Source organism: Nerophis ophidion, linkage group LG03 (assembly GCF_033978795.1).
Source record: "Nerophis ophidion isolate RoL-2023_Sa linkage group LG03, RoL_Noph_v1.0, whole genome shotgun sequence".
Classification (NCBI taxonomy): Eukaryota; Metazoa; Chordata; class Actinopteri; order Syngnathiformes; family Syngnathidae; genus Nerophis; species Nerophis ophidion.
Window position 1 is genome coordinate 56,998,384 of NC_084613.1, and position 24,913 is coordinate 57,023,296.

Genomic DNA, 24,913 nt, shown 5'->3' on the forward strand with positions numbered 1-24,913 from the left:
AAACAATGTCCGAATGTTTATTGACGATTGTTCATTTCTTATTGGATCCAAGTTTTGGTATAATGTTCTACCACAGACAAATAATCATTAGATCAGAAGACCACAGCAAGCACTCCATGACAACATGATTGCTGCCATCACTTTGACTCAAGGAATTATAAGGCAATATCAAGCATCTGGTTCCTGTAACTGAACCATCGGGTATTATGCTGAAAAAGTTCTCAGTGTTTGTTTGTACAAAGACATGCATCTGTAGGGTTGACACATGTGTAAGGAAGAAATCTGAACGCCAGTTTATGCTGACTACTAGGATTGTTTCATGTGGGCTGTTTGAGAGGAACAATGGTTGTCTGGCTCAAGTCAGTTTTAATAGTGTACATTGGATATGTTGGACACTGCTTAACAGACCCACATGGGAGGATGGTAATGTCTCAACTAACAGGCTAACCCAATATGTCGCATATGAACACATATTTAAAAATTAATATTACATTATTGATTGACCATTTTTTCTTGTCTTTTTCAAAAAATAAAAAGATAGTGTAGAGGCAAATCCTATTTAATATTTGCATTTCACCTTTAGAGCTAGCATCGATTGCCTTAGTTTACATTTGTGGGATTTTTAGTATTATATTTACTTATACTTAACAAAAAAAAGGCCTGTACACTTAAAACGTTTCCATGATGGGACTGAATTATTGTTATTTCCATTTGACCTTTGCGGTTCCATTGTATTGAATTTTTTTATAGATTGGGTTTTTGCTGTTATATCATAATCAATCCTTTAGGCAGCCACTGTTACTGTTGTGTTTTATGCTTTAGGGCTAGCACATGGCAATCTGTTGGCTGACATGCCTACACTACAACCAATACAAACAAAAAAAGATTATTAGTTGGTGAGAACAGCATAAAAATGACTTTCTAAACGCACCTCAATTCAGCTTTCATCATGCCCATTTTCTTATCCACAGTAGATGGTTTCTTGACGTTTGGGAATTTCATGCCAATGCCCTTTCTGGATCACTTACTGTACCTTACTGACTGCATCTACTTGTGTGTGGTCCAGCGTTCTGCATGGACATGTCTGTAAAATCCGTTAGAAGTCTTGCTGCCCTCCCAGACACCCCTGAGAACACAAGTTGTTGACTAGACCTTTTCACATAAAAATCAGGACAGATCTTTAAACGGTCTGGCACTTGTCTGATTGATGCAACTCATTGTTATTCTTGGCTTTCTGTGTACACCAAGCACGAGTGCAAATATGATCCAGTTGCAAATGATTTGAGGTGCACTTAATTGTGCAGCCTGGACACACCAATGCCTTTCCCTCACATGGACCCAGGAGTCCAACAGTGACTTTTGCAGAACTGTACTTCCATGGTGGTTTTGCCCTGGTCGATTCACCACTAGTTCCTCTGAGGTCAGTGTAAAAACCTGGAGTGACGCTAAGCCCCGGACAGATTTCCCCACTTACTGACTTCAGTGGAAAAACAGTTCATTTGCGGTGGTGTCACTCGGAGGACACTGCTCACTGTGACATAGTGGTTCCATTAAATGATATGATATGTCACTTGTGTCGGCTCCAAACAATAGGAAACTCAACAAGAGTTCAAGTTGCCTTAATTCCGCAGAGAACATCTATGGCAATGTGTTTTGCCAAAACTAATTCACTGAGTTTGGGATGTCATTTTCTGACATAAATCTAAGTTATCTGTAACATTTTATCTGGATTATAGATTCAACCTCCATATGGTTTTGTTGAAATTAAAGGGATTAATACTTGTTTGTTTTTTCTCCCAGGAGCAAAACCACTGGTCTTCACTGGAAAATGTCGGCTTATGTTTGACATGCTAACTCACTGGTTCACTGGGCAGAACTGCTGTCTTTCAACACCAACATATTTGCTCTAGGAAAGTCTTACTCGAGTACAATGTCTTATGTATGTTTGGTACTCCTTATGTGTGCAATAAACAGCGTTTAAACTTTTTTAGATTCTCAAACAATTGTAGATAAATCAAATATATTGTCAATGTTTTATCTGTTATCTAATGAAATGATTCAGGATTTAACTTGTCTACATGTGGCTATTGGGATAAGGTCTTCACCACTCATGTACATGCTCGAATGCGGTGTTTTTCAACTACTGTTAATGTGCCGTGAGATACAGTCTGGTGTGCCGTGGGAAATAATGTAATTTCACCTAATTGGGTTAAAAATATTTTTTGCAAACCAGTAATTATAATCCGCAAATGTGCCGTTGTTGAGTGTCGGTGCTGTCTGGAGCTTGGCAGAGTAACCGTGTAATACTCTTTCATATATCAGTAGGTAGCAGCAGGTAGCTAATTGCTTTGTAGATGTCGGGAACATGGTTTGTCGTGATCACAATATGAAGGAGGCAGCATGTAGGTAAAAAGGTACCTAACGCTTAAAACAAAAATAAACAAAAGGCGAGTGTCACTAAGAAAAGGCATTGAAGCAAAAGGAAACTAAAACTGAACTGGCTGCAAAGAAAACAAAAACAGAATGCTGGACGACAGCAAAGACTTACAGCGTGCTGAGCAGACGGCATCCACAAAGTACATCCGTACACGACACGACAATCAACAATGTCCCCACTAAGAAGGGTTGCGTCCGCACAACTTTAATAGTCTTGATTGCAAAAACAAAGCAGGTGCGGGGAATAGCATTCAATGAAAACATGAAACTGCTACAGGAAAATACCAACAAAAGAGGAAAAGCCACCAAAATAGCAGTGCATTACAAGAACTAGAACACTACACACAGAAAAACACCAAAAAACAAAATAAGTCACGGCGTGATGTGACAGGTGATGACAGTACACCTACATTGAGACAAGAGCTATAGTAAATGCGAGAATTACTTTTTATTGTCAGTATCGGCTACTGAGTTTCACTTTTTTATGTTTTCTGCTGGTGGTGTCCCTCAGAATTTTTTCAATGAAAAAATTGTGCCTTGGCTCAGAAAAGGTTGAAAAACACTGCTCTAATGAAACAGCTGGGCATATGTGATGTATTACATTTGAATTGTATTGTATGCCTGTTGGAAATAAACTGAAACTGACTGACTGACACCTTCAGCTTCATCTTCAGCAATGCACTTGTCATCTTGGAAGTGGGTTTAGGCTCATGATCACATTGGAAAAGTGCCATCCAGCCCAGCTTGTAAATAAATGGCACAATGCTCTGTTTCAGAATGTTGTAATGCGTTTTGGAATTTAAAAATGGGGACCTTACAGTGCCGCCGGTATTCATGCAGTCCCGAACACTTTGCTGCTAAAGCTGCTATGCTTGATTCATTGTAGGCAAGACACAATTGTCTTGGTACTTACTAGAATTTTTTTCATATATCCATCCATCCATCTATTTTCTATACCACATGTATCAGTTGGAGCCTATCCCAGCTGATTTCAGGCAAATGGTACACACTATCGACTACTCTCCAACCAATCCCAAGGCTTTGGGATTTGTTTGAACTTGTCATTTTCAGTCTGGCTAAAGTTAACTTATTAGGGATTTCCGACTTGTTTTCTATTGAGTTTCTGCACATTTTTTAACTGCCACATTTAACTCCAAGATGTGGGCGGGGCTGCATCAGCCTGCTGACATCACCTCGAGAAGATCAGAGGCATTATCATATTGCCTAGGATGGGCTTGATCTACTAAAGGTTTCAGTGGACTAAATCACGTGCAAACTTTATAGCGCAGGCAAAGCTGATCGACTAAAGCTATGATTGCGTCTCTTAAATAGGATCTATTATACAAAACCTACCTGATTTACCCGAGGGTTTTTGCACAAGTACGCCTTTGCAATCCGACGCTGTGGTCAATAAGCTCCTTCTTTTTCTCTATCCTCTTGTTGTGGGGCAGACTGGCTCGTAAATGCACACGCATCCTTCGCTGTTGCCGTTTCTAAGACAAAGTAGCGCGTAGTTTTAACTAACTTCTATCAGACAGTAGACTCGATATGGTGGATGGAGAAGACGCAGTCGAAGTGGAGGGACGTAAATAAGACCGCCCACAAAACGGCACAATCAGAATAGACGGTCAGAAAACGGCTTCAAGATGGTCTGTTAAACAAAATCTATTGAAAGTAAACCAAATAATAGACCACAAGAAAATGTTTAAACATAGAAAAATAATCATAATATGACCCCTATAAGTGAGCAAAATAAAGTGTGCAATTCATTTAACGTGTCCGTCTTCACGAATATACAGAATAATGCTGATCATCAGAATGCCCACAATACAGGGAGGAGAAAATGCTAATAGAAATTTTCAGCACGCGCAATGTGATTTATCGAAGCTAAAATTGAAAGAAACCCTTATTGATTTAGTGTGGGAATGTCAGAGAATAGAAGAGTTATGGTTTAAAACACCAAAAGAAGCAATAACATCCCTAAATATAAACATCCCAATGACACTGCAAATGTGTATTATTGGTGATCTGCATCAATTTAGTAACATTTCATTAAAGACCAAAAATACATTTCTGTCAATATGCATCATAACAAAAACAGTAAAAATCAAACAATGGATAGATGTTGATAGTCCAACTCATACTGACTGGTATACACAAGCTATGGAGATGATATTAGTAGAAAAACTGCATTTAGATGTACATAATATAGAGTCACATTTTGGATTATGGGATCCATTATCGATCGATCTGTTGTGGTGAAGAAGTAGCTGAGCCGGAAGGCAAAGCTCTCAATTTACCGGTCCATCTACAAACACCGTTTCCAAATGAGTTGGGAAATTGTGTTAGATGTAAATATAAACGGAATACAACGATTTTCAAATCACTTTCAACCACATATTCAGTTGAATATGCCACAAAGACAACATACTTGATGTTGAAACTGATAAACTTTTTTTTTTTTTGCAAATAATCATTAACTTTAGAATTTGATGCCAGCAACATGTGACAAAGAAGTTGGGAAAGGTGGCAATAAATACTGATAAAGTTGAGGAATGCTCATCAAACACTTATTTGGAACATCACACAGGTGTGCAGGCAAATTGGGAACAGGTGGGTACCATGATTGGGTATAAAAGCAGCTTCCATGAAATGCTAAGTAATTCACAAACGAGGATGGGGTGAGGGTCACCACTTTGTAAGCAAATTGTTGGACAGTTTTAGATCAACATTTCTCAACGAGCTATTGCAAGGAATTTAGGGATTTTACCATCTACGGTCCGTAAAATCACCAAAATGTTCAGAGAATTTGGAGAAATCACTGCTCGTAAGCGATGATATTACAGACCTTTGACCCCTCAGGTGGTACTGCATCAAAAAAGGACATCAGTGTGTAAAGGATATCACCACATGGGCTCAGGAACACTTCATAAAATCACTGTCAGTAGCTACAGTTGGTTGTTACAGTGCAAGTTAAAACTCTACTATGCAAAGCCAAAGCCATTTATCAACAACACAGAGGAACGCCGCCAGCTTCACTGGACCCGAGCTCATCCAAGATGGACTGATGCAAAGTGAAAAAGCGTTCTGTGGTCTGACGAGTCCACATTTCAAATTAGTTTTGGAAACTGTGGACGTGGTGCCCTCCGGAACAAAGAGGAAAATAACCATCAGGATTGTTATGGGCGCAAAGTTCAAAAGCCAGCATCTGTGATGATATGAGGGTGTATTAGTGCCCAAGGCATGGGTAACTTACACATCTGTGAAGGCACCATTAATGCTGAAAGGTCCATACAGGTTTTGGAGCAACATATCTCATGCTAAACATGATCCAGCATAAAAATATATACATTACAGCTCTCTAAATACACTTCATATATTTGCACCATGGGACGGCGTGAGGGCACACTGTCACAGTGTGTGCTTGCGTTTTGTTGTTTTAGCCTAAATTTTTTCATTTAGGAAATATAATATATCTCCTCTCCTCTTGCAATATGCATTTTCTAGCGTTGGCTCATTCCAGGCGCACGAATGTGCTGCAGTGTTGTGATGGTCTACCGCCTCCCTCCACAGCGCTATGTGTTAAAAATGGTGTAGACTGCGACTCTAGATAACAAAAAAGGTGGTACATATTATAGACGTGTGCTGCAAGTTCAACGTTGCAAAACAGCACAGGTCGGAGCATGATAACATGAATGTGGAGGGAAGTTAGTATTTCATAGTGCAATGGAAAGGAGGTATTCCAAGTACAGATAGTTGTCCACCAGCTACTCAAAAAACAATTGATAATACTAGAAATTACTACAACATTCATTTTCAGAAGAAATGCAGAAAAGAGATATGCAGAAAATATGATGAAATGCTGGCCATCTGGGCGCTATCCTTTGTGTTTTGCTTTAACACATGCATTTTTGTCAGTGGATCCAATTCATAGTCGCGCCTCAAATAATCATTCATGGTCACATTCAACACAGAGATCCAGTGGAGATTTGAGCTCTGATCTCCTAGCTGTGAGGCAAATGTGCTAACCATGACTCCACTGTACTGTTTGAGTACTGTACCATAGAAATGTCATGTATAGTGCAATAAAAGCTGTAAACAATCTTTTATGTCTAGTATTGAGAACATATACTTCAATAAATATGTTTACTAAAATGTGAGTGATGCAATATATAGTGTATGAAATACATGTATATGCAGGATGTAATGATGGAATGTTTTAATAGCTTTTGCATGCGCTAAGAATTGTTTGAGGTTAGCTGTTATAATGCTGCCTTTTTCCATTCCCCCTAGCTATATTATTACTTCGTCATATTATGAAAGATGACTGGTCACAGCAGGCTCAAACATCCAGGAAATATCATGGTGATGCTGCAACTATAGCCCTATAAATCATTACAATTTAAAAAACTGTCCATTTGTCAGTTTAGTTTCCTTTTTCAAGAGGCCAGTCTTGTCATTTGATTTTAATAAAGGCTGGAAGACGCAGTTGGAGGAAGACAGTCAGTGAAATTGATCAGAAACAGAAATATACCTTCTATGATAAATGTACTTTTTCCACTCTGTATCAGTAGAATTTGTCCTCAGGCCATGTCATCAAACCTCCAGTGTGTGTATCTTGTGTAAATGTAACAGCAGGAGTGGAATTAGCTATCGACTAGGCCTTTAGCTTCACAATGGTATTGCGTCCTACTATGAAGTCCTCATCACATTCTTATATAAACAGAAACATCAACCCTGCCAGCTTAAAACACAAATGTTCAACCACCACAGTGATGAGGGGCTTTAGGAACAATACTGGGACAACGAAATGTCAGGACTACAATAAATCCAAGTTGTGTGACTGATTTCATGGAAACCAATCATTACTTCAAGCATTCAACTTTCACTCATTTATTTCAACTGCTTCATGCTGATAAATGATCTCATTCACAAAAATATCACAGCTGGAGTTTTATTTTCTCTGAAACACATTAAATTAGATTTGATGTCGGCCTGGGCCACAGGTCAAAGTGGTTGCCTCGAATTTGCAATTAATGAGGGATTATGTGCTGCGAGGAGATCAAAACACAGCCAGTCACTCAGTTTCTTCATATTTCAGAGGATTAAATGCTTAGAAAACATGGGGGCTTCAAGAATTTATAGTCTGCAAACTTCTTGGAACCATTGATTTCATGTGCAAATGTGCTATTGTAACTTGTAAGTAGATGAGATGATTCTATTCACAGCGAGAAATGTAAAAAATGCTGTCACAAAGCCAGAGAAAGAAATGAACTGAGGGATGAACCATAGGTTAATGCATCAAAGGATACAGAGACAAACTTTACTGTAGTTCAGGCTTGCAGTTGGCCTAGCGGTTAGCTTGTCACACTCACAGACGTCACACTCACAGACGTCACACTCACAGACGGAAGATCAAGGTTTTGAAATCCCATTACCGAAAACATGCATGTTACATTAATTTTCCATAGGAGGTTTGTGAGTATGAATAGTTTTTGGTGTTAGTTTGGTTAATGTATGGTTTAGACCAGAGGTGTCAAACATAAGGCCCGCGGGCCGGATCAGGCCCGTGCACAGGTTTTATCCGGCCTGCGGGATGAGTTAGCTAAATAAAAAAAATGGGCCAAAATTTTTGAATGAAAGAAACTGCTGTTATAAATGTGTCCACTAAATGTTGCAATGGCAATTATTTGTATTTTTGTAGATGATCCGACATAAGTAAAACAAAATAAACCACATGATGTTAGTGCACCATCAGCAAACTACATAAATAACATCCTGTAATTTGATTTTGATATAATTTTTTTATCTTGATAGATTGAAAATGAACACCAATGAGCTGACTGATGTTTAATATCACATAATATCACATAATTTATACTGTAGAATGGACCTGCTATCCCCGTTTAAATAAGAAAATCTAATTTCAGTAGGCCTTTAAAGCATAACCAAGCATGCATAACTACAGCTCTTGTCTCAAAGTAGGTGTACTGTCACCACCTGTCACATCACACTCTGACTTATTTGGACTTTTTTGCTGTTTTCCTGTGTGTAGTGTCTGTTCTTGTGTTGTGCTCCTATTTTTTGGGCATTTTCCTGTGGCAGTTTCATGTCTTCCTCTGAGCGATATTTCCCGCATCTACTTTGTTTTAGCAATCAAGAATATTTCAGTTGTTTTTACCCTGTGATGAGTTGGTGACCTTATGCCCGATTGTAGCTGAGATAGGCTCCAGCGCCCCCGGTGACCCGGAAGGTAATAATCGGTAGAAAATGGATGGATTATCCTTCTTTGTGGGGACATTGTTGATTGTCATGTACGGATGTACTTTGTGGACGCCATCTTTGCTCCGGGTCAGTCTTTGCGGCGTCCAGCATTCTGGTTTTGTTTACTTTGTAGTTCAGTTTTAGTTTTGTTCCGCATAGCCTTCCCTATGCTTCAATACCTTTTCTTTTGTTTATTTTTTTCGTTTAAGCATTAAATACCTTTTTTACCTTCACACTGCCTCCTGCTGTATCCAACATCTACAAAGCAATAAGCTACCGGCTGCCACCTACTGATACACGGTTATTTTAGACAACACCGACACTCAACATCAACACATCATTTGCAGACTACAATTACCGGTTTGCAAAAAACATTTTTTACCCCAAATAGGTGAAATTAGATAATCTCCCACGGCACACCAGATCGTATCTCACGGCACACTAGTGTGGCGCGGCACAGTGGTTGAAAAACACTCTAATACAGAATCATTTTGAAACGGAAAAATATCGTTTTTGAATGGAGAATCACGTTGAATTAAAAAAAATCAATTTATAATCGATTTTCGACCACAAGAATCGATATTGAATCGAATCGTGGGACACCCAAAGATTCGCAGCCCTAGTAACTAGTATATCATGCAAAAGTGCAATTTCCAACCATTGAAATACTTTGTATAGTTCAAAACTTACCGTAATTTAAAAATATCACTGCACATCATAATGGCAGCTACAAGTTTCCATTTTACAGATTTAGTACTTATTTGGGAATATCCGGCGGGCCAGATTGAAAAGCTTAAAGGACTACTGAAACCCACTACTACCCACCACGCAGTTTGATAGTTTAAATATCAATGATGAAATATTAACATTGCAACACATGCCAATACGGCCTTTTTAGTTTACTAAATTACAATTTTAAATTTCCTGGGCGTTTCTTCTTCGAAACGTTGTGTAATGATGACGTGTACACAACATGTCACTGGTTTTTAGGAAGTATGAGCGCTGAGCACACACACAGCTAAACGTCGTCTGCTTTAACGGCATAATTATATAGTTTTTTGGACATCTGTGTTGCTGAATCTTTTGGAATTTGTTCAATTAATATTGGAGAAGTCACAGTAGAAAGATGGAGTTGGGAAGCTTTAGCCTTTAGCCACACAAACACACGGTGATTCCTTGTTTAAAATTCCTGGAGGTGAAACTTTCCTATGGATCATAGCGCGGTCAAGCCAACATGGATCCCGACCAAATGTCAACCAGCAGGTTTCGGCGAGAAAATTGTGGTTAAAAAGTCAGTTCTTACCGGGGAAAAGCTGAGCTTGTGCCGTCCATAGCTGCCGTCGACTCTCCTGAGACACTGCGCGTCAAGACACCCGTGGAGACACCCTTCCGACTATCAGGTACTTTTAAACTCACTAAAACACTAGCAACACAATAGAAAGATAAGGGATTTCCCAGAATTATCCTACTAAATGTTTCTAAAAACATCGGAATCCGTCCCAATGCAATCGCGCTTTTTTTTTTTTTTCTAGTCCGTCGCTATCAATATCCTCAAACACGAATCTTTCATCCTCGCTCAAATTAATGGGGAAATTGTCGTTTTCTCGGCCTGAATAGCACTTTTTGTTTGAGGCTCCCATTAAAAACAATGTGAATATGTGAGGAGCCATCAAACATGTGACGTCATCGTCTGCGACTTCCGGTAGAGACAGGGCATTTCTCTTAGCACCAAAAGTTGCGAACTTTATCGTCGATGTTCTCTACTAAATCCTTTCAGCAAAAATATGGCAATATCGCGAAATGATCAAGTATGACACATAGAATGGACCTGCTATTCCTGTTTAAATAAGAAAATCTCATTTCAGTAGGCCTTTAACGGGCCTTAATTTGACCAGGTCTGGTTCAGGGTATATTATATAACAGCCTCTCACCTGCTCCAACACACCCATGACCCAAATGAGGACGAGGGGTGCAGAACATGGAGGCTAGAAATGTTATCTGTTTTTGTGAAACCTTTTTTGGTTCTTGAATACGCCATCACATCAATTCTATCAAAATGTTTCTATATCAAATGAAATTAATAAAAATGACTCGTGTCCAAGCAGTGATTGTCAACACACAAGCATCTCCACAGTGCGGTAGCTTTAAGAATGGAGGCGTGGTGCGCATGTGCGGACGGACCTGACAGTCCCTCGCCGTCCACGAGCAGTCAGCTGAATGAGCAGTTCAGTCCACGCAGAACATCCACGCCGCTCTCCCGCAGCACGTTTGTCCTCTGACAAAAAACAAGGGATTATTATCATCACACACTACGGGGTTTCTCAGTAAAGTGCCGAGACGGTAAGCAACCATTTTGACAATATGAACGTGTCGCTCACACCCCCGTGGCTTTGCTCCCATCAGTTGGGAGGCAGCTGTGGCGTGCAGGTGGTACACCTTCGTGGGCATTTGCTACGTGGGAATGCGTCATTTCCTAACACTTTTTGCATTTTGTAACCCGAAGTACGCCATTGTGTTTCCTAACGACATGCTGTCTTTGATGTGAAAGGACGTTAGCATCGTTTGTTCGTTATCGCTTGTATATTTACCTATGTTGCCTTGTTTGAACACTTCTTTTCTCAGTCGCCATGCCACCAAAGCGTTTTCATTTCTGTCATAAAATAATTTTACGATACATATTAAGACACCAACATTATACTCGGCAGCTTCCCTCGTATGCCCATAGATGGCGCTGTTTCCCCTCTTTAACGGCACACAAATCCACAAAGGAAAATACATTATTCAGCAGTGAAAGTTGAGTAAAATGTTCAAAAAATTACTTCCAACATATTTTCAGGTAGCTTTTTTAATACATTAAATTCACTGTACAATGCTTGTACATTTTAAACAGACTGGTGCCTGACTAGGTTCATTTTGTTTTAATTTCAGACATGTTTAAGTAGATGTGGTTAAAAAAACAACCGACATGTATCCACCAATCCATCCATCCATTTTCTACTGCTTGTCCCTTTTGGGGTTGCTGGAGCCTATCTCAGCTGCATTCGGGTGGAAGGAGGTGTATAACCTGGACAAGTCGCCATCTCATCGCAAGGCCAACACAGATAGATAGATAGATAGATAGATAGATAGTACTTTATTTATTCCTTCAGGAAAATTAACATTTTCAGCACAATCCCATTCAAGATCAGACAAACAGGGAGACAGACAGGATCACTGACGGGTCTGCCGACTTCCGGCGCCCCTTACAAAAAAGGTGAGATACAGGTAAACAAGGGGGGGAGGAAAAAAAAAGATTAAAATAAAAAAATCGGTCCAAGCCTGGGCAGACAGACAACATTCATTCTCTAGGGCCAATTTAGTGTTGCCAGTCAACCTATCCCTAGGTGCATGTCTTTGGAGGTGGAAGGAAGCCGGAGTATCCGGAGGGAACCCACGCAGTCAAAGGGAGAACATGCAAACTCCACACAGAAAGATCCCAAACCCAGGTTCGAACCCAGGACCTTCGTATTGTGAGGCAGACTCACTGACCCCTATCCTACTGTGCTGCCCCTACATGTGTTATACTTAAAACTGATCTTAGTATAAAAAACTGAACGTATATTGTTGATGCCTAATGCAAGCTATGTATCCATTTAGACCGATGATGCTCAGTTTTGATTGACAGTCAAGAGACGGACTTGTAACTCAACGATGCTGGTTATTGTGGCTGCAGTTTGCAATGTTTTGTATTGACTTAAAGGAGCATTATTGTGAAATTGTAGTTTGCAATCCGTCTCTGACATGTCGGACTTCCATCCAGTGACAGTGTGAATGGTTGCTTTGCCAAGTGTTTTACGAGCAACCAGTCCAGGTGGATCTCCGTCATTTGTCTGAAAGTCAGCGACAATAAGCTTGAGTTCCCTGTGACTCCAAAAAGGATAATCAGTAGAAAACTTGATGGATGATTGGAAATTTATGCTACAACTGCCATATACTGGATTTCGTTAGATTGTGCAGGCGTACATAATGCGATGTAAAACCATATCTGAGTCTTAATCCGTCACAGAATGAATCTAGATGGTGCTGGAAGAGAGCTCTCTGAGTCGCTTAGTTTCTGCTTTATATGTTTCCAAAAATAACATGATAGCAATGGTAGATGTGTTCCTACTTGGTAGCCACCATAGGGCTCAAATCTCAAACTGTAAGTCATAGAGGATGGGAAGGCATCAAGAGCTATTTAATCCGACTGAACATCTGGCAGTGTTGCGGCATTATGTCCTCTTGCTCAGCTGACCAGGCTTTACAAGCAGAGCACCATGCCAAGCACACAGTTGTCCCCTTCTCCTCCTCCTCCTCCTCCTCCTCCTCCTCCTCCTCCTCATCCTTACACACACACAGCTTTGCACTTAGCATCTGACACATTCCACCTACTGGATCAAGACCGTGCTTATTGTGATTATCGCGTATGCTCCAGATGATCTTCAAAGGTTAACAATAGGTAATGTTTCGGCTGTTAAACATTCTGACACACTAATGATTTGAGAGTAGGTGATCTGACAATGCAATGCTACTGTTTTTACACTGTTCTTTATAGGCATTAATAGGCAACTCACTGAAGCCCCGCAGGTTTATGTTAATGGCCGTCAATGATGGGTGGATTTATTGAAAAGCCATCCGTTTGCATGTCCCTGACTACACCTACATTCCACACTCCAAGCCTTTGACGCTTTAAACCTGTACAATTCTATTTATGAAACAGGGAAGTTATCCTCCAGTCTTATATGGAGCATCTGTTGTATCAGTTTGGTGCATTTTTCGGTCCAATGTTTTGATTAGAGAATGCAATCCTCTTCCAGCTACCTGCGCGTTTCCGAAGGGAGGGAGGAAAGAAAAATAGGTCTGATCCAAGAGTAACAATGCTACTTGGCTGATGTAAGCTGCTTCTGGCTGCACCCTTGCTGACTGAAGAGGATACATTAGACATGTTGGTTCTGTGCACATTTCTGAGGGGAGAATAATGACTTGGAAGTCTTGCTCAGCTCAAATAGGTGGCATATGTTAGTAGGATTGAAAATGGGTTCTTTTAAGAGGGAAGGTGGGTGCAGGGTCAGTGTTCTCCCAAATTTCTATAAAGTGGTCCTATTGAGTTTAGTGTGACACCATCTGATTTGGAATGTAATCATGCCCAAATGAGGTTTGCACTTTACTTTGGAAGTATGAAGGTCAGATCGTAACAGCATGGAACAGTGTAATCCACCAACGAATTCACCAGGAACAAATAATAAAAAGAGCGAAAATCAATGACATTATCAAGTAGTGTTCAAGAAATTTGTTTTGGTGCTCAATTCTATTCCTGACGTGAAGATGTACATTTGACCAATACCCATTGCAGTATGTCTTGTGCCTTCCTTTTGTTACTGTAAAGGGAATTAAGCCAACAATGTGATACTGGGAAAACAGTGTTTTCACCAAGTGGCCAACATCAGTTTCGTTCATCACGTACATTGTTAACATATTTGTGATTACTCTTGCATGAGGAATTTAAGCTGCAGGAATGTGACATCATACCATATAACATGTCAAAGAAATAAACATGTGACACTGTCTGTAAACAAGCGACGCAATTTCTATACTAGTCGTTTCTTGTTTTCTTAGGGTTCCACACTCAGGGAAATGACGTTTCAACAGTATTATGACACACTTTACTGGTAACCCACAAAAGGGAGCTACAAATTTGGTATAATGTGGGATTTTTTTTGCAATGGAAAAACTGAAAAATGCGTAACGACTTGAACGATACAGTATTTACTGGTTAATGGAAATAAGGCTGTTAATGCAGCATTGGTTATTTCAATCACCTTTAAAACACAAAAAGCTTTATTCCGTATGCAACACAAACTATGTACAGGGCTTGTTTTCAATGAAGGCCAAATTAAGGCTTTGCATTTTTGACCACCGAAAAGGGCCTCTAGGTGAAACTGCGGTTTGGAGAGGGGCTTGAACTAAGCCTAGCAAAATATGATCAAAATATGTGCACACACTAATTTTGTTACAGTTTGTTATTACCAAGAACAAATCCTTTATTACAGTATGTGCAGGTTACATCTGAGGCAATGAAGATTGTGATGATTTTGGTAAATTCCCATATAGGCCTCGTGTGTGCCACAGATTGTACAGATTCTATCATCATATAAATCATCAGCATAGTACTAGGCACAGTATATGCATATGATCTCTTGCTAATATTTTTTTCAGCCTGCTCTTCCTGTCTGTGGTGGCGAGGCAGGCGGCCTGCATGCTTACTTTTTAGAGTTTTTGGCACAGGGGCGAATAAAAAAGTCTGGGAGTAATTAGTTGTTTGTGCGTAATCCTATTCCAGACACCGCATGTTGTGTCTGTTAAGTGATCCCCCTCAATGTCCCCTAAAGGTCCCCCCTTCTCCTAGTCCTTGGTCAGACGTGGTAGATATGACCTTCTGTCCAACCCTAACCCGCCCCAATGGCCTGATTTAAGCTTTATGAGTACAGTACATGGAAAAAAAGGGAAACTGGTTTGTCCACAGCTTTATTTTCGTAGCACAAGGCAACCCTAGACCTGGCTCCGTGTAGCATGTAAGTGCACTTCTTTCTGTATTCTTGGCATCCAGCTGTCAAACTGTAAGCGCCACTCTGCAGAGCACACTGTTAAGATGTTTGCAAGAAAAAAATGTATGTAAGATTTATACTTTAAGGGGTTTAACATGATAATTAGTAAAAGTCAGTCAGTAAAGAAAACAGGAATATGTTATGTTGATGATGCTTTAACCTACAAGCAAAGGGAAATGTATCGCTGTAGATTTTAGGGAAAACCGTCTATCAGCCTCTTTCAAGCAAACTAGAGTTATTGAGGACAGTGGAATACATACAGAATGCAGCCTGCCTTAATGTATCTTAGATCATTTAAAAAGTAACTGAACTTTATTTTCCCAATTTTCTATGCAAAATATTGAGTGAAAGGCATCTGTGTGCAGGGCTTGTTTATGGGTGGCTAGAACAGTTTGAAGTCTGATTCTTCTAGACAGTAGAGTGACTGTTGTCTGCTGGGTCATACCTGAGTTATAGAGGAAGTGCTGCATGGCAGGAATTTTCGATACGGCGACGGCTCTGGGCATCAGCTGAGCTTGTTATTTAACCAGCTATGAAGTTAAATGATCTTAACATATGCCATATGTCCCGGTCTTTTCTGAAATAGGGAAATGTCATTTTACATTGTAATCTATAACAAGACATAGCAAGAAATCCTTTCCACTATTTATTCGTCTCTTGTTTCGTGCCCCTCAATCTGCCCTCATAGATTTGGTTCTTCTCATTACCACCGGGTGCCCTCCTTTTAGTCCAGATGTACAGAAAGGAGAGTTCCAGGCCATGTGGTCAATTCAAATCCTCATTAATCAAAGCTATGTTTATCATAAACCAAACACATTGAGTTCTGGTCTTTGTCATTTATTGTAAGCTACACATTTTCACATTACAGTCAGTGTCGTGTTCTTGGAAACAGTAGCTTACCGCCTATACTCTGATTAGACTTGCATGTTTCCACCTCTGGTATAAATTAGAGGCAACTTAGGTCTTGGTTTCACCATGATTTCTCCTGACCTTACAGCATAGGCAGCAGGAGAAGTTGCATTTTAGATTAAGTTTGAAAGGCTTCACAGTCTCTACACCTAAACACCTTGGGAACAGGTGCACATTTAATATTCTCGTCTATGTCTTAGATAGTTGTTTGCCCTTTCACCAGAGATAATTGAGTTTGGAAATAACTTAAATTGAGTGGTTTTGGTATGAAATAGATTTGCTGGGCACCCACGATGTAAGTATTCTGCTGGCAGGAAAACTACAGGACTCTATTTGTGCCTGATGTCTTTTTGTTCAATTCTCATCTGTTGGGCTGGACAAAAAAAATACATCGGAATTCAATATCAAACTTCATAAAGGAAATATAAAAAAAATAAGGAGATGTGACAAGCGTCATTGGAAAAAAAGTCCTCAGTCACCTCTGCTTCCTACTTGAAGTGACAGCACCCTCCCATGTCCAACCTCAGTTCTGTCTGCTTACAGTGGAGCCAATTGCTGGTCCTCAATTCCGCCCATAAAACCCAATAAAAAACATCCAAAAAGCGGCAAAATACTACATTTTCGTGACTTAAATATTAACCAACTATTAGTGATACTGTTATTATAAGCGCTTGCTGACGCAGACACACTATTTTAGGGCTGCAACTAACAACTAATTTGATAATCGATTAATCTGTCGATTATTAATTTGATTAATCGATTAATAATCGCATAAAAGAGACAAAATACATTTCAATCCTTTCCAGTATTTTATTGAAAAAAAACAAAAAAAAAAACGCATACTGGCACCATGTTCTTACAACTTGCCAAATAAAAAAAGGCAAATTTTACAAAAATATATTTTTTTAATAAAGTGCACCATTGTCCTGCGTAATAGCAATAATTTTGTTCGGGGGAATTTCAAACTTGGCTACTACTTATTCCAACCACTCTGCAATGTTGGATGCTGAATGTCTTTCCTCTAGTGGCATGGTTGTAAGGCAGATTGACTTCATGTTCCATTCTTCTCCAATGTAATGTCATGTATTGCCAAGATAGGCTACACCTGTCCACAAATCAGTTTAGAGAAAAATTTGCTCTGGGTGGCATTTATGTCAGTCTACAATGCTTGGAATGTCTGTTCGTACTTCCCCTCCATCAGTTTGGTAAAATGGGTACTTGAGGGAAGAGTGTAACCAGGGTTGAGGATGTGAATTATTTGTCTAAAACCTTCATTTTCCACCATTGATAGTAGCTTCATGTCAGTTACCAACATATTCAGGATAGCATCAGTAAATGTAGCCGCTTGCTTTGTTGTGCACACCTTCCTTTGTACCAAGTCGCTAATGCAGGCTTGTTTCTTTCTGAAATGAGCGAAACCATATAATGAACGTACATACTGTAGTAGCATCATTTACATGTAACTTAAATCACACCTAGTTGATTTAATTAATAATTTCTGACGTAAAAGGCAAATACGCCACCACATTAAAAAAAGCAGCTAAATTAAATAAATGGACATTGGGGTTGCAGCATACAACAATAATAACACACACATGTAACTCATCAGATCAAAACTGGGTGAGATATTGTACACGTTTCTGTTGTGAATAATAAAGGATTCATTTTAGGCTGCCTGTGAATAATACCATGAAATATTCCAGCACCTTCATAACGTTTAGTTATACTAAAGCGTCACTCAAGTCTAAATAGATTTATAGAGCTTTATTGGGCTACATTGATCCATTATGCAATCAACCTGAGATATTTCTGTCCGTTATATTTTTTTCAAAATTGGGAACAGTGCGTTTTCTCCCTCTAAACCAGTGGTAGGGAACCTATGGCTCTAGAGTCAGATGTGGCTCTTTTGCTGACTGCACCTGGCTCTCAGATAAATCTTAGCTGACATTGCTTAACACGATAAGTAATATATAATTCAGCTGGTAATCACAGTGTCAAAAATAACGTTAAAAATACAAACCATTCACATGCATTTTCATCCATCTTTCCGGTTTCTACCGCACCTGTTCAAGAAGTCGCATTAATGGTAATAAGTATTTTAATTATTTTTGGTTAGCCTCAGAATAATAATGTTATTAAAACGATTAAGAGACACATTATACTCTAAAAATGTTGATCTTTCTTAAAATGCACGCATAGATAGATAGATATCAATCAATCAATCAATGTTTACTTATATAGCCCTAAATCACTAGTGTCTCAAAGGGCTGCACAAACCACCACGACATCCTCGGTAGGCCCACATAAGGGCAAGGAAAACTCACACCCAGTGGGACATCGGTGACAATAATGACCCAGTGGGACGTCGGTGACAATAATGACTATGAGAACCTTAGAGAGGAGGAAAGCAATGGATGTCGAGCGGGTCTAACATGATACTGTGAAAGTTCAATCCACAATGGATCCAACACAGTCGCGAGAGTCCAGTCCAAAGCGGATCCAACACAGCAGCGAGAGTCCCGTTCACAGCGGAGCCAGCAGGAAACCATCCCAAGCGGAGGCGGATCAGCAGCGCAGAGATGTCCCCAGCCGATACACAGCAGTACATCGGACCACAGGGGAGAGTGGGACATAGAAGAAAAAGAAAAGAAACAGCAGATCAACTGTTCTAAAAAGGGAGTCTATTTAAAGGCTAGAGTATACAAATGAGTTTTAAGGTGAGACTTAAATGCTTCTACTGAGGTGGCATCTCGAACTGTTACCGGGAGGGCATTCCAGAGTACTGGAGCCCGAACGGAAAACGCTCTATAGCCCGCAGACTTTTTTTGGGCTTTGGGAATCACTAACAAGCCGGAGTCCTTTGAACGCAGATTTCTTGCCGGGACATATGGTACAATACAATCGGCAAGATAGGATGGAGCTAGACCGTGTAGTATTTTATACGTAAGTAGTAAAACCTTAAAGTCACATCTTAAGTGCACAGGAAGCCAGTGCAGGTGAGCCAGGACAGGCGTAATGTGATCAAACTTTCTTGTTCTTGTCAAAAGTCTAGCAGCCGCATTTTGTACCAACTGTAATCTTTTAATGCTAGACATGAGGAGACCCGAAAATAATACGTTACAGTAGTCGAGGCGAGACGTAACAAACGCATGGATAATGATCTCAGCGTCTTTAGTGGACAGAATGGAGCGAATTTTAGCGATATTACGGAGATGAAAGAAGGCCGTTTTAGTGACGCTTTTAATGTGTGCCTCAAAGGAAAGAGTTGGGTCGAAGATAATACCCAGATTCTTTACCGTGTCGCCTTGTTTAATTGTTTGGTTGTCAAATGTTAGAGTTGTATTATTAAATAGAGTTCGGTGTCTAGCAGGACCGATAATCAGCATTTCCGTTTTTTTGGCGTTGAGTTGCAAAAAGTTAGCGGACATCCATTGTTTAATTTCATTAAGACACGCCTCCAGCTGACTACAATCCGGCGTGTTGGTCAGCTTTAGGGGCATGTAGAGTTGGGTGTCATCAGCATAACAGTGAAAGCTAACACCGTATTTGCGTATGATGTCACCTAGCGGCAGCATATAGATGCTGAAGAGTGCAGGGCCAAGGACCGAACCCTGGGGAACTCCACACGTTACCTTAACGTAGTCCGAGGTCACATTGTTATGGGAGACACACTGCATCCTATCAGTAAGATAAGAGTTAAACCAAGACAGGGCTAAGTCTTACATACCAATTCGTGTTTTGATACGTTCTAATAAAATATTATGATCGACGGTATCGAAAGCAGCGCTAAGATCGAGGAGCAGCAACATAGATGACGCATCAGAATCCATCGTTAGCAATAGATCATTAGTCATTTTTGCGAGGGCTGTCTCCGTGGAGTGATTTGCTCTGAAACCGGATTGAAAGGTTTCACATAGATTGTTAGACGCTAAGTGTTCATTTAACTGCTCCGCAACAATTTTTTCAAGGATTTTTGAAATAAAGGGAAGGTGAGATACCGGTCGGTAGTTTACCATGAGGTCAGGATCGAGGTTAGGTCTTTTAAGAAGAGGATGAATAACCGCTTTTTTGAATGCTAGGGGAACAGTGCCCGAGGAGAGTGATAAGTTTATAATATTTAGCACTGATGGACCTAATAATACAAAGAGCTCCTTGATCAGTTTCCCAGGAAGAGTGTCAAGTAAGCATGTTGTCTGTTTTATTCCATTTACACGTTGTAACAATTCCTCTAATGTTATTTCCTCAAAACGAGAGAAACTATTTTGGAGGGCAGTATCCGCCGTATATACCATCGTATCAGTGTTAATAGAACCCCGTTGTAGCTGGGACGCATTGTCTTTAATCTCCTTTCTAATGACTTCAATTTTCTTACTAAAGAATTGCATAAAGTCATCAGCTGAGTGGGTTGAGCTACTGGAAGGGGTCCCTTGTTGGGTTAGCGATGCTACCGTACTAAACAAAAATTTAGGATCGTTTTTATTACGGTGGATGAGATTTGAGTAATATTTAGCTTTAGCTAAGGTAAGCATGCGTTTATAAGTTATTAAACCATCACTCCATGCTTGATGGTGCACCTCAAGTTTAGTCGTGCGCCATTTGCGTTCCAGCTTTCTACATAATAATTTCTGAGCTCTAGTTTCTTCTGTAAACCACGGGGTGCGCTTTTTTGGAGCCTTTTTTAACTTTAGCGGTGCTATGTTATCAATGGTTTCGCGCAGGGTGTCGTTAAAGTTGTTAGTGAGGTTATCAATAGAGCCCACATACTTTGGGAATGGTGCCATAACCGAGGGCAGTAGGTCAGCAAGAGTTGTCGTTGTGGCCGTATTAATGTTGCGGCTGCTATAGCAGTTATTATTATTATTAGTTTGATGAACATGCGTCTGAACCTCGAATTTTATAAGGTAATGATCGGACAATACTTTAGTATACGGGAGTATCGTAACTTTGGAGACGGTGATACCCCTGACAAGCACTAGGTCTATCGTATTACCGTTGCGATGCGTGGGTTCATTTATTATTTGTGTGAGACCACAGCTATCAATTACAGTCTGGAGCGCTACGCACGGTGGGTCCGATGGGTTATTCATATGGATATTAAAGTCCCCCATTATGATTATATTATCGGCGTGTGTCACTAGATCAGCAACGAACTCTGAGAATTCATTGATAAAGTCCGAATAGGGCCCTGGGGTGCGGTAGATAACAGCCAGGTGCAGAGGCAGCGGTGTGACAGACTTCATAGTAAGCACCTCAAACGATTTATATTTATTATTTATGTTAGGACTAAGGTTAAAGTTTTTGTTGTATATTAGTGCGACCCCCCCACCCCTTTTAAGCGGACGGGCAATATGCGCATGTGTAAAGTTAGGAGGACATGCCTCATTTAGCGCAAAAAAGTCGTTTGGTTTAAGCCAGGTTTCGCTGAGACCGATGACGTTAAGATTGTTGTCTCTGATAATATCATTAACTAATAACGATAGATAGATATATAGTACTTTATTGATTCCTCCAGGAGAGTTCCTTCAGTAAAATTAAAATTCCAGCAGCAGTGTACAGAGTTGAGATCAATTTAAATAAAAGTAAAAAGTAAATAATGGGGGTTTAAATGGAAACAAAATAGAGAAATATTACAATAAGAATAAAAACTAAAAAGCAACAATGGGAATAAAAATATAACAGTAAAATAAGAATATAACAAGACAACGTAGGCAGTAGTGACCATGTTATGAAAACGTATTGCACTGTTATTGTTTTGCATCCCCTGTCATCCTGGTACCCCCCGCCCCCCGCCCCAGAGAGGAGTTGTACAGTCTAATGGCGTGTGGGACAAAGGAGTTTTTGAGTCTATTAGTCCTGCACTTCGGATGAAGCAGTGTAGCACTGAACAGGCTCCTCTGGCTACTGATAAGGCTATGCAGAGGGTGACTGGCATCAACCAGGATGCTCACTAGTTTGTCAACAGTCCTCTTCTCTGCCACCGTCACCAGTGTGTCCAGTTTCATTCCGATTGTAGAACCGGCCCGCCTGATCAGTTTCTCAAGTCTGGAGCTGTCCTTCTTAGATGTACTGCCCCCCCAGCACACTACCATGTAGAGCAGAACACTGGCAACCACAGACTGGTAGTACATCCACTGGAGTTTTTTGCAGATGTTGAAGGAGTGCAGTCTCTTGAGGAAGTACAGCCTGCTCTGTCCTTTCTTGTACAGGTGGTCCGTGTTAACAGTCCAGTCCAGCTTATTGTCCACCCAAACCCCGAGGTACTTGAATGAGTCCACGGTCTGTACCTCAACTCCCTCGATCACAATAGGTTGTGACCGTGGACTCGACCTCCCAAAGTCAATGACCAGCTCCTTGGTCTTCGATGGATTGAGCTGCAAGAGGTTCGTGTGGCACCAGACAACAAAGTCCCTCACCAGATTCCGAAACTCCTCCTCTCTGCCGTCCCTGATGCACCCGACGATGGCTGTGTCATCCGCGTACTTCTGGATGTGACACAGCTCTGAGTTGTAGCAGAAATCAGCGGTGTACAGGGTGAAGAGAAGAGGGGCTAGCACCGTTCCCTGCATGTAGTTGTATTCAGTGTTAAATATATATATATATATATATATATATATATATATATATATATATATATATATATATATATATATATATATATATATATATATATACATAGCTCTCACGGATATGCTTTTATAAATATTTGGCTTGTATGGCTCTCTCAGCCAAAAAGGTTCCCGACCCCTTCTCTAAACGGAGTCAAATATTCCGCAGACACATTATCAGTCCCGCGTTGCAAGAAAGGGATAACGTTAATGTTATTCAGAAAAAAGAGCTGCCGTGCTGAACTCATGAATGCCTATTGCGACTCATAACAACACAGAAAATGAAGTTGTCGCACTCTCCAAAACGTTCCTAACACTCTGAAAGTTAATACACAACAGTTGCTGCAGCGCTGCCTTAAGAAAAATCTCTTTGTTAACAAAAGATTAAAAACACACAAAGACTTACACAACGGATCAATTTATCCGGACTCTGGACTTAAGGTTACGTACCGTGAGATCTGCCCTTCATCCATGGCTCCATGTCTCCTCTTCAGGTGTTCCTGAAGCAATGTTGTCCTTCCGTGCCATGCGAGGTCCATGCTGCACATTTTGCAGGAAACTGTCTTCTTTGAAGTCTTTAAAGTAAAGTGTTACAACACTTTGGACGACTTAGGTCGTACACTTTTCTCCATTGAGGCATTAACCTCAAGATGTTTTTCCGCTAAACTATCGGTACTGCTTTCCTCCACCATTTTTCGAATGTTTTCAGGCAAAGGAGACTGCGTGGTCACGTGAGCTGCACATGGCACATCATTGGCTGGCTTACTGCCACCTCATGAGACATAGCCGCAGGGCATGCGCATAGCATAGATCCAACGCTTTGATGACTAAATTAATCTGCAACTATTTTTATAATCGATTTTAATTTATTTAATCGATTAGTTGTTGCAGCCCTACACTATTTATAGCGCAAAGTTAAAGTACCAATGATTGTCACACACACACTAGGTGTGGTGAAATGTGTCCTCTGCATTTGACCCATCCCCTTAATCACCCCCTGAGAAGTGAGGGGAGCAGTGGGCAGCAGCGGTGCCGCGCCCGGGAATTATTTATGGTGATTAACCCCCAATTCCAACCCTTGATGCTGAGTGCCAAGCAGGAAGGTAATGGGTCCCATTTTTTTTTTATAGTCTTTGATATGACTCGGCCGGAGTTTGAACTCCCAACCTACTGATCTCAGGGCGGACACTCTAACCACTAGGCCACTGAGTAGGTCTGTGATCACACGCTTACGTGCCAAAGTTGACAATATCGATAGGCGATGTGTTTCCTCACTTCCTTGCTTTCTGGAAGTTTATTGTAGATCATAAATTAGGTGGCTGAGGAAATACTCCGACAAGTTGGTACACTTTGACTTTGAAAACGACACAAAGACGCTTGGTCCTGCCCCCTGTTTCTTTGAGAGGATTATAAGACATTTTCTATCGCTTATTCCCTTTGGGGTCGCTGGTGCCTATCTCAGCTACAATCGGGCAGAAGGCGGGGTACACCCTGGACAAGTCGCCACCTCATCGCAGGGCCAACACAGATAGACGGACAACATTCACACTAACATTCACACACTAGGGTCAATTTAGTGTTGTTAAGCAACCTATCCCCAGGTGCATGTCTTTGGAAGTGGGAGGAAGCCGAAGTACCCGGAGGGAACCCACGCAGTAACGGGGAGGACATGCAAACGCCACACAGAAAGATCCCGAGCCCGGGATTGAACCCAGGACTACTCAGGAACTTCGTATTGTGAGGCAGACGCACTAACCCTTCTACCACCGTGCTGCCCTTATTGTTCATCTAAATGGTAATAAATTAACGTCTTAATGACAGCAGACATTACACAGAGAGCGATGTTTTATTATGTTTGTTGGCTCTCATGAAGTCTGCAGCAAGTACTAATTAATGATGAAGAAAAAAAAGAAAATGTGATGCGTTTTTAAATTAATGCAGAGCGTATGCTTAAAATGGTTTAAAAACGTAAATATTACATGTTATTAATAATGTGCTCTTTGCTACATTACATATACAGTATACTTACTGCTTTATAGGCATACTTGAGCCGCTCCCATAGGCTCCATTGTAAGC

At 40.5% G+C, this 24,913-nt stretch overlaps 1 protein-coding gene across 3 annotated transcripts in view; it reads left to right on the forward strand.

The window, feature by feature from the left end:
- The first annotated feature begins 10,868 nt into the window (after nucleotides 1-10,868).
- Nucleotides 10,869-24,913, forward strand: part of daam2 (dishevelled associated activator of morphogenesis 2) — a 179,371-nt gene continuing 165,326 nt past the window's right edge. For 2 of the 3 annotated variants that reach the window (XM_061895681.1, XM_061895685.1), the window contains exon 1: nucleotides 10,869-11,040. The gene's annotated coding sequence lies outside the window, so the exon portion shown is untranslated. Of the gene's footprint in view, nucleotides 11,041-13,123; nucleotides 13,178-24,913 lie in introns of those variants that run through there. The other variant, XM_061895684.1, reaches the window with a different exon arrangement.